Here is an 11,671-nt window from a genome sequence, read left to right as displayed (position 1 = left end):
GGGAGCGCCGCCGCGCTTCCCAAGCGGCGCACTTATCCAGTGCGCCACCGGGCCGGCCCTAATTTGCGTTTTAAATGTAGTTTGCTTTACGAATGAGAGGCAAGGTTATTGTTATAGAATTACAAGGTTTTTAATTCTGGTTGAATCTAATTCAGGTCTAGGCCATATAATACTCCCAGCAGATGGGACATAGACCTGTGACTCTCAGATCAAGGACATCCCAACTATAAACAGTGAGAGCAGGGACCTGTTTATTCTGTGCACCGCTGGATCTCCAGTGCCTAGCACAGTGCCTGGTATATGCTAATAGTCCCTGATCCTATGAAAATGCTGAGCTGGACACGAGGGCTGAGCTGAACTGACCCACACTGGTGGGCAGTGTGTCTAGAGCTCTGGGGAAAGATCCCACCTGTGTGGTTCTCCAAGGCACTGTCTGCTGTGGGCAGGGGCCTGGCCCCTTTGAGTCCTCTCAGGTAGCCCTGGACTAAGGGAAGAAAGGAAGGGGCCTGCAGTCTTTCTGGTGGAAACAAGGCTCTGAGGGGCCCCATGCCTTGCCCTGCAGTCTCCAGGGCCCCTTGGCTCTTCTCCCATCCCAATTTTGGTCTTTTGGTTAGGGGTGATGGTGGTGGAGAGGAGATGCTCTGGATTGACCTGATGTAGGAGGCAGGGACATTTTTGGCAGGTGCATCTGATGGTTTTGGGTTCCTCTGGAAAGAACGTTTCCTGTGTGCTTGGTGTGTTCCTGTATCTTTTAAAATCATTAATAAATCATTTGGGGTAGAGTAAGATTTGATTTGTGTGGCTCTATTTTATCAAGTTAATCATTTGTGTTACCACCCTGACCTCATTCTCTCACCACAAACTTAGAGAAGAAAGTTAGCTTTATTCCACCCTTCCATTTCATACACTCACACACTTCATGTTACTCATGTTATGTATCTGTTGCTATTTAGTTGCAACTCTGGTTCATGGGTCTTTAGAACCCAAATAATAGAGTAGATTTTGTATGAAATCTGCTCTGTCTTGTGGCAGAATGAAGAAAAAGTAGGCAAGGGATGTGGTGGCTCACAGAGCTTCTGTGCAGAAGTGGAATACATAGTGATGTATGCACATGACAATGGCCAAAATGACTGCATGTCCCAGTTTGGCATCACTGGGTTGGGACATATATAAGCTCCTCTTAAGGAGGGGTCCTGTAGAAAGGAGCAGCACATATTTTGAAAAATAATGCATAATGCAATCTACTAAAACCATCAAATTGTATTTTGTGTATTTACAAGATAATGAAATAATTGATTTTGACCCTTTATCCATCAATTTTGCTGAGCCCTCTTCTGTGTAGATTGCTGTCTAAAAACAGCAGTTATTTCTACATAAAACAGCAATTTGTGTTTTCTTTTCCAATTTCCAAACCTTTTATTTTTCTTATTGCGTTAGGACATCCAATGTAATATCAGATAGTAGCAATAGACATTCGTTTATGCTCTTTACTTAATATAAATGCTTTAAAATGTCACCATTATGTAAGATACGATGAATTAGATTTTTTTGGTAGATATCATTGATATAATTTATTTTAGTTTTGTCTTCTAAAAGACTTTAAAAATAATCATTGAGTGTTGGATACATAGAAATAATCATACCACAATGTGGTTGTCAGTCAACTTTCTTTAGGTCATGCTGTGGGAAAGAAACAATTCCAAAATTACAACAGCTTCAACAACAAAAAAATTTTTTTTTTTTTCTTTTTGTCTTTTTTCGTGTCCGGCAACGGATCGCAACCCTCAGTGTCGCGCCCGTGCCGGACTAGGGACCGGCAATGGGATCGCAACCCTCGGTGCTGCTCCCACACCTCGCTCAGCCAGTGAGCGGGAACCGGTCTGTATGTGGGATCCAAACCCTCGGCGGAGCGCCGCCGCGCTCCCAAGCGGCGCACTGTAGCAGTGCGCCACCGGGCTGGCCCAACAACAAAAATATTTATTTCTTGCTTCTATAACATGTTGGCTGAAGATCTGCTGAGACTTTCCCTAGCTGGGGATTCTGCTCCATTTCTTCATGATTTTGAGGTCTAGGCTTAATGACTAGCCATGGTCTGACAGAGAGAAAAGGACAATGTCTGAATCTTGGAGTGACTCTTAAAATTTGTTTAGACATGGCACATGTCATTCTGCCCACGTTCCGTGGACCAAAGCAAGTCCCTTGGCTGAGCCCAAAGTCAATGGTGTGGGGAGTACATCTTCTACAGAGAGACATCACAAGCCACATGGCAATGAGTGGGGATGTAAAATTCTCTCACTGTATGGGGAACAAATAATTTGGAATTATAACAAAATCAGTATAGTGGTCAATTACGTTAGTACCTTTTCTATTACTGCACTTTTCTTGCATACCTAGGGTTAATTCTTCTTTGTCATGGTTCATTAACTGGCTATATTCATTTGCTAATGGTTTTCTTAGGATACTTTATACACATTTAAAGTGAGATTGGCCTGAATGATATACACCTGTTTTTATTTCATATTCTCTTATTCTTTCTTTAAGGCTATTATTCATCCCATCTCTTTGAAATGCTTAATTATATAATTATAAAGTCATTTTAAGGATACTTTATTATTCTATTCTCTCTATGAACCATCCTGTACCCCTACACACCTGTTTTTGGTGTGTGTTTGCTGTCTGCTTTTTGTTGCGTTAGTATTCCTCATATGCTTTAAAATTTTAGTTTGCATGGTCAACTCAATTGTGAATTTCTGTAGTTTTCCTCCCTTTTCTCCTTGTTTACCTCTCCTAGTATGGAAGTTTTATGGTTGCCTCCAACTGGTCCCGTGTTATCCCTGGTTCACCAGCTTTAACAGGTTGCTTAGGACTCTGGTCCTGAGTGGGTATTCCATCTGAAGCTCCTTGGTTAGCAGGTGGTTTGGTCCAGGTCATGTTGTCTGGCCATCTCAGCTTCCTCTTGTAACTCCAAGCTGAAAGTTGGTGTTCATTGTAGCTCTGAGTATTGGTAAAACTTTTATTTATTTTTGAAGGTGTTACATATATAAGGTATAAAATGTACTAATCTTGAGGGTCCAGCTAGATGATCTTGTACATAATTATGCATCCATGTGACTACACCCAGCTCAAGATGTAGAAGATTTCTAGTACTCCCTAAGGTTCATTCAAGCCCCTTCCCAGTCTAAAACACCCCAGAGATAGCTGCTGTTCTGACTTATATCATCAGAATTTAAAGTTACTGAACTTAATGTAAATGCAATTGTGCAATATAAACACTTCTGTTTCTGGCTTTTTCCCTCAGTGCACTGTCTGTGACATCCATTTGTGGGGTTGTATTTATGTGTAGTTCGTTTTCATTTATCACTGTGTGGTCTCTGTTGTGTGAATATGTCACAACTTGTTATCCATTCTGTTGCTGATGGGCATTTGGGATGTTTCCAGGTGGTGGAGTTTGGATGTGTTGTCCCCTCCAAAACTCATGTGGAAATTTGATCTCCAATGTGGCAGTGTTGGAAACTCATTGAGTCGTGGGGGTGGATCCCTCATGAATGGATTAATGCTCTCCCTGGGGGAGGGAGGAGTAATGAGTGAGTTCTCCCTCTATTTGTTCCGCGAGAGCTCGTTGCTTAAAAAGACCCTGGCACCCCTCTCTCTCTCTTGCTTCCTCTCGCCGTGTGATCTGCTCGTACCCGCCAGCTGCCTGCCACTTTCCACCACGAGTACAAGCAGCCTGAGGCCCGTGCCAGATGCAGCTGTCCCAGAATCATAGCCAAATAAACCTCATTTCCTTATAAATTACCCAGTCTGAGGTATTTCTGTTATAGCAACACAAAACGGACTAATATACTGGGGTTTGGCTATTATAGATAAACCTGTTATAAACACTCTAGTACATATAGCTTTTATGAAAAGCAGCACAGCACAGCGACCAGCTGTGGGAGCACCCACGTAACCGCAACTCCCAGTGGACTCTGTCTCTTCTGGTCCCAGAATCCAGCAATCACGTCTTTTCAGTAAACACGTTTGTGGTTCTGTTGTTTCTGATTCACTCAGGGGCTTATTATGTTTTTCTCCGAACAGCTTTTTATTACTCGCATTAAAAAGAAAAATTTTTTTTATGTAGTGATAGTTGAGGAGGGCTTATCTGAACATAAGAATCATTGTAACCCTCAACTTCTCTCTTTAGTATAAATTTCTAGAAAGGCAATCATTAAATCATAGGATATACACATTTTTAGGTATATCCTTTCTCCAATACCATACTCTTGATTACTATAGCTTTATAATAAATCTTGAAATCAGGCAATATGAACCTCCCAATGTTGTTTTTTCCCAAAATTGCTGTGGCCATTCTAGATCCTATCCTCTTTCATATAAAATTTATAATCCGCTGAATTCATTTCTACAAAGCCTCCTGCTGTGATTTTTATTGAGATTGCATTGAATATCAATTTAGGAGAATTGACATTGTAACAACATTGATTTCTTTGATTTTTTTCGCACCAATGATCTGAGCTTTCAGCATACAAATTCTGCACATAATTTGTTAGTTTTTTTGCCCTAGATGTTTCATGCTTTATTTGATGCTATTGTATATGGTACTGCTTTTTAATTTTGATTTCAAATTGTTTATTGCTAATACATCAGAATATAGTTTTAACCTATCTGGGTCTTTACATTTAAAATTGGTTTCTTATAGACAGCGCAAAGTTAGGTCTTGCTTTTTCATCCAGCATGTCAATTATAGCCTTTTATATCATTGCGTTTAATCTACCATCTTGCATTTTTTTTCTCTTGTGTCATATTATCCTTGTTTTTCCCCTCTTTTTTTTTTTTTGGCTTTATTAGATTAATTTAGTATTTTTTATGATTCTATGAAATCACCACAATTGGCTTGTTAGCTATTCTTTGTTCTATTCTTTTAAAACGGTGTTCTAGAGTTTACAACACACAACTTTATCATAGTCAGCCTTCAAGAAATATTATACCAAGGTCATAATGTAAGACCCTTACAGTGGTGCATTTCTACTTCCCCTTTCCCTTCTTTGTACATGATACATTACATTTAAAATGTCATTACATTTTTCTTATACATATGTTCTTTTTTTTTTTCAAAAGATGACTGGTAAGGGGATCTCAACCCTTGGCTTGGTGTTGTCAGCACCACGCTCAGCCAGTGAGCAAACCGGCCATCCCTATATAGGATCCGAACCCGTGGCCTTGGTGTTATCAGCACCGCACTCTACTGAGTGAGCCACGGGCCGGCCTTACATATGTTCTAAACCTCATAGCACATTGGTTTTTTTTTTTTTTTTTTTGCTTTAAGCAATCATGTCTTAAAGAAATAAGAAACATATATTTCTCCAATATTTATCATTTCTGGTGCTTTTCATTCCTTTTTATAGACTTGAGTTTTCATCTGGTGTCTTTTTTTTGTCTCAGAAACTTTCTTTAATATTTTCTATAGTGCAGTTATGCTGGTGATAAATTCTCTGTTTTCATTTGTCTAAAAAAAATATTTCACCTTCTGGATGATGGGGCAGTTAACAAGATAAGAGAATTCCCTGGGCATGAATCCATTGCTATATTTAATTTTATCATAAACAGAGTGCTGTCAGAAGCACTGTGGGCAGGGAAGGCTCATCTGCATCCAGGTTATGTAACTTCCCCTCCACAGTAGAAGGGATTCAATGTAATCAACCTGCCACTATCCGATTAGTTGACCCTCCCAGGTCATGATGCTGTATTAGGGGCTCAGTATGCATCCCCGTTGTGGGAAGGTTGGAGACACCAACCTGTGATATTACCCAAAACTGCCACAGTGAGCAAAAGTCTATGTTGATGATCCCCTGCAGAGCATCCATTCTTGCCATGTGCCCACTTTGTACATGGGCCCATTGAGCAGTGCTAGGGTAGCTGGAAAAGCAGGCTGACTGAAGCTGTAGGAGAGGGTCATGTTGCTGTCTTGATTTTTGAGAGACTCTTCTGGAGTGCATGTCTTCTGTTGGACATTTACCTGGGACATGAGTATCTTCACATTCTGTGCCAATTCCAAGAGGTCCATCTGTGTCCCTCCCCTACCAATTCTCCTGGTCATCAGTCTTTCAGTCTTTATCTTTCCATGCCCCTGTCCAGCCCACCAGCCCATAGCCACTTCTCATGAATCAGTGTAAACCTGTTCCTCAGCCATCTTTCATCCACAGGAAGTGCACAACCTACCGCGCTACCTGAAGCTCTGCCAGCTGGGACATGTCCCCCTGGCTCCTTACTCTCACGAGTGGGGTTGTAATGGCTGTAAGGGGCCATCCATTTTTACCTGTGTCAGCTTACTGGGAAGATCCATCTGTAAATCAGGGCTGTGCTTTTTCGCCCTCCATTAGTTAGTTGGTCATAGGGAACTCCCCACAGGTGTAGGTTGAGGAAGAACTGTTGAAGTAGAGTAGTGCAAAGGAATTCTGAACTAGCAGCTCATGGAGTTCACCTGTGCTTTCCAGACCTGCTCAGGCCTAGCCTCATCATCACCCTTTCCATTTAATAATGGGATGCTACTGAGCACAACCAATTTCATAACTTACTGAATAAGATAATCCAACATTAATGATGGGAAGTTCAGTACATAGTCACTCGGTGTCTGTATTAGTCAGGGTTCTCCAGAGAAACGGGAAAGTGTGTGTGTGTGTGTGTGTGTGTGTGTCTGTGTGTGTGTGTGTGTGTGTATGTAGAGAGATATTTATTATAAGGAATCAGCTCATGTAATTATGCAGGCTGAGAAGACCCAAGATCTGCAGATGTGCCAATGTGTTGTTCCAGTCTTAGTCTGAAGGCCTGAGAACCAGGAGAGCTGATGGTGTAAATTCCAGTCTGAAAGCTGGCAGGATTGAGACCCCAAAAGAGATAATGTTTCGGTTAGAGTCTGAAGGCTGGAAAAGACTTATGCCTCAGTTCAAATCAGTCAGGCAGGAGGAGGTCCTTCTTACTCCAGGGAGGGTTGGCGTTTTTGTTTTATTCGGGCCTTATCTAAAAACTTCACAGAAACATGCAAAATAATGTTTGGCCAAATATCTAGATATTCCGTGTCCCCCATCAAGTTGACACATCACAGCGTCCCATTGTCAGGCATTGGATCTCTTCCAGTAGCCAGTCAGGTGCACTTTTTTAAATGGAGAATATATTTTTTTGTAGAAGATGGCAGGACCTTCTCCCTGCAGCCTGTGCATTTCAGCTGTGATTTTCCTATTGGAACTTGCCAGATCCTTTGTAAAAACGACTGTGCCTCTCTCAGGTACTTCAAATGCTATTGGATCTTCTGGTCATAAGGCTCTAGGGGGAGGACAGTTTATCTACAGCTGGACCTGCAGTAGAGCTGTTTTTACTCTGCACCCCACAAGGGTTACTCAGTAAGTGGCTTGGGGCAGCATGCCCACATATGGCATATGTTATTTCAGAACACCGAGAAGCCCATCTACCCCTTTCTTTGTGGTGGGTGTTGTAAGGTGTAGCAACTTGCTTCTCATTTTAGAGGAGACACTTCACATGCTCCACGACACTGGAATATTAGAAACTTCACTGATGTTGTGGGCTGAGGATAGGGCTCTTCTCCTATCCTCTGGGATGCTTGTGTCTGACTAAGACATCCAGTGTACTTGAATTTTCCTATTTGCTATTTCCAAGTAGTATAATGACATCTATATAATCGACCAAAGTGATGTTTTGTGGGATATCAGGATGATCAAGATTTCTCTGATGATATTGTGACAACAGGTAGGTGACTTAGCAGAGCCCAGGGATAAGACAGGTTGTACTTCTGTCCCTATCAGGGGAAGGTTGACTGTTTCTGCTGATCTTTGCTGATGATAGTAGAAAAAACAAAAGCATTATCTGGATGAATATATGCCTATTAGGTCCCATGCACTGAGTTGATTTGTTTCAGCAACAATGCAGCGTCCGGGACCATAGCCGTGATTGGCATCATCATCTGATTAAGATGAGACAATCCACGGTTGTTCTCAAGATGATTTTGGCTTTTCTAAGGCCATATAGGTGGTGTAAATGGGGATGTGGTAGAAATCACTAACCTTGCATCTTCTCCGAAGGTACTTTGAAAAGTTTATGGAAAGATTTGTGTTATCTTTTAATCGTATTTTTCCATGAATTTTTTGAAGTACCCTTGTAAATATTCAGTGGTGGCATTATTCTTTGGGATTCTCCAGAGACGCAGTTTGCTTTTAGTTTTATGTCTTGTGGGGGTGGGGATTGTTCCAGGTACTTCTTACCATAATAACCCTCACTCTACAAGTTGGCAAAGCAAAGTGGGGATTTTGTCTTTTACTGTGCATATCTATTACTACCAGACACTCTGGAACAGTGTAGGGTTGCCAGATAAAACAGAATGCTCAGTTAAATTTGCAATTCAGATAAACAATACATTTTTTTAGTATGTTTCAAGTATGTGAAATATTGCATGGGACGTACTTATACAAAAAATTTTACTCATTGTTTATCTGAACTTCACATTTAACTGGGTGTCTTGGTTTTTTATTTGCTGAATCTGACAATCCTAGACAGAGGCAATAGCCACTTGCTGGTTCTGTCATCCAACTGGGGTCACCGTGACATGGACACCTGTGGACCCTCCAAGATGTCCACATTCTAATCCCAAGAACCTGTGAATATACTACCTTCCGTGGCAAGCAGGACTTTGCAGATGTGATTAAGTTAAGGGTACTGAGATGGGAAGATTACCCTGGATTATCGAGGTGGGCCCAGTCACAAGAGTCTTTATAACAGGAAGGTAGAAAAGTCATACTCGAAGAAGGTGCTGTGAGGATGCAGCCAAATCAAAACTGGGAGGAAGGGGATGCAGAGAACACTGTACCTCTTTGCTCACCTCTGAACACCTTGGCACAAATGTGGCCTTTGCTTTGCACTCGTGAGCCAGGTCTGATTTTAGCAGCCTCTCCTGCCACACAGGTCCTCTCCCCCATGTGCCAACCCTGTATCCCACACTCACTTCTTCCCAGTGCCAACAAGCTCCCATGGTTCCTTTGATGAGACATGGGCCCCCTGTGCTCAGAACGTTCCTCAGCTATGGTCCCTGTTTCGGTACTAGGAGTAACCTACACTGGTTCTCAGGAACATGAATACCCAGTCGCTGCTCCTTACCTTCCATAACAGTCAGCTCCTGTCCGCACAAAGTATTCTCATGTCAGGAAGTCCCCACACCTGCTCCAGCCTTGTATGTCATCATAGAACCTGCCTGTGCCATGTAGGGCCGGGACTGACCTCTGCCCCATCTTATCTCTCCAGAAGAAATTTCTCTGGATCTCTACATTCACAAAAAACAGAGAATGGGCCCTGCCTGTGGCCCAGAACAATGGGATATCCATGGGCTGGGAGGGTCTGTAGTGGTCTTTAGTGACTCTACACACAAGATGTGGGCTCCTGGCTTCTGTGGGCAGCATGGCGGGCTCGCAGCACGTTCCTTCCTTAGTTATCAATTTCTTTCTGTACAGATGAGAGATCAGCCCTTGTTCTGGGTCAAACACACTTCAAATACATGTCAAGGGAAAAGGATTTTCAGAGTGGATTATCCTAGAAAACCTGGAAAGCACTCTCTGACCTGCCATGGTTGCTTCCTTGTCCAAAGCTCTCAGATCCTTTGTGACCCACTCACTTCCAAGAAGGGGCTGGTTTCTAAGACCTGAACATGATGCACTCTAGGGACAGAAAACTCTGCCTTTTTTCTCCTCCATCCTGAGTCAGGCACATAGTAAATATCCCACAAATGCTGTTGGATACACAAATGAACAGTCCTCAAGTGTGCTGTGTCCAGCAGCTGGGAAGGAGAGTTCCTAATGGAATCTGAACCCTGGCTCAGATATACCTCCCTAAGGCATTGAGCCCTCAGGATAAAGAGGTAAGAGTATAAAGGACTGGGGATCAGAGTGAGATGGGGAAATGGGCTGGAGGGTCTTGACGGGAGCCCATCTCCATCGGGCTGTGGAGCAGGGAAGAGGTAGCCCTCTGCGGGCTGAGTTAGGTTCTGTTATCTGCCCTGGAGAGCTGAGTGGCTCAGCAGAACAGGGACAAGGCGGGGGTGACATATAGGATCTGAATATATGATAGCTCTTCCAGTCTTAATCCAGAGGATAGCTCCTGGGGTAGACCTGCTCACTCTGAGGTTTGGAGAATGGGAAGTTACAGCCCTCGTTTCCAGCTTGCCTCCCCTCCCCCTCTTTATCATATTCTGTGCCAACACAATAAATCATTTTCCAGGTGAAAGGAGTGTGACTTACAAAAGGGAGAGGACCCAACATAGTTTATTCAAAGCAGTGTTCTTTTCTGTCCTTTCTGTGCACTTTTTATCCCTTGATAGAGCTGAAGTAGAGATAGATCACAGAGATGGCCTGACTGGGCTGCCACAGCTGGGCCTCTGAGGGTGGGGATGGTCGCTTACCTATGTCAGCCCTGGAGGGCAGAGGAAAGGCTAACAGGACCTGTAGCAGCAGCATCTTTTATGAAAGTATGCTCAGATCAGAAGTTGTGCATGCTTCCTCCTGCTCTGTTGATTTTCAAGATGTGGGCTTTCTCCATATCCCTTCTCTCTCCTGCAGGAACGCCTGTGAGGTGATGGTGTTGCAAGAACCGCCTTCTTAGGCAGGTGCTGAGTTAGCCTGGCCACAATCACCAGAGGAAATCCGGGTGAGGATAGGTCTTTGGGAGGCTTTGTCATTAGACAGAAATAGTGTTACTTTCCCCCTGCTTGGTTCAGTTCTGCGTCTTCAGAGAGCATGAATATCACCCTGCATTGCCTTGTGTTTGTGATTAGCAACTGCCGATTATTTCGCACAGCATCTCCCTGACCCACCTTTACTCCCCCAGTCCCTCATTGCTAAGAGCTGAAGAGGATTTTTGTTTATGTGCAAAAGTGCCAAGCACTGGGGCACTGTGAAACACACTGGCCAAGAGCCTAGTCATTGCATCAACTCCTTGGTGGTTCCCGGCAACTGCAGTATCTTGGGAGTGCAGGTGAGGAGCAGAGACCAAAGTATTTGGAAGCCTATAGGTAGACAAAAAGAGGTGAAACAGGCTTTTTAAAAAAGTTTTTATTTTTACCAGTCCTGGTAAAGACAAGCTCAGCATTCCCCCATCTTTCTTATCCCACCTGTTCCAGGTACCCTGGAGCCAGTAAAGATTGTCATGCAGACAAAATATTGGCATCTTATGGCTCCATGTCCCTGGTGAGGGCCCCTGTTCTTGTTTCCATGGGAAGAAGAAACAGCCCCAATATGTGGTGACTGCTGCCACCTGGGGGCTATTCTTTTGCTCTTTCTTCAACATTCACTGTCCTGAGGAAAAAGTGGGAGCAATGGATATATTGACTGTTTTGCCTCCAGAAAACACATCTTTAGGCTGACTCACAATGGAGGAGCTCAACAGGGTGGGGGAAGGGAGCTTCTCGACGACCACTCACTGTCTTACCTGACAGGCCAGCTTAGGACAGGTGGAGAGAAGCCAGGGAACCTGGGCTCTGAGGAGATTCCCAGAGGTGATGATCCTGGGAGTGGAATAGACTCCCAATTTTCCTCTAGGAAAATAGATGAAGAATTGGAGGTGTTTATCTCAGAAGGGGATATACTTGAATGAAAGGATGGTGTGCATGAGAGGGGTCCCC

Source organism: Galeopterus variegatus, unplaced genomic scaffold, assembly GCF_000696425.1.
Source record: "Galeopterus variegatus unplaced genomic scaffold, G_variegatus-3.0.2 Scaffold940, whole genome shotgun sequence".
Classification (NCBI taxonomy): domain Eukaryota; kingdom Metazoa; phylum Chordata; class Mammalia; order Dermoptera; family Cynocephalidae; genus Galeopterus; species Galeopterus variegatus.
The sequence above is the reverse complement of the archived record's forward strand: the minus strand, read 5'-3'. Positions refer to the sequence as shown.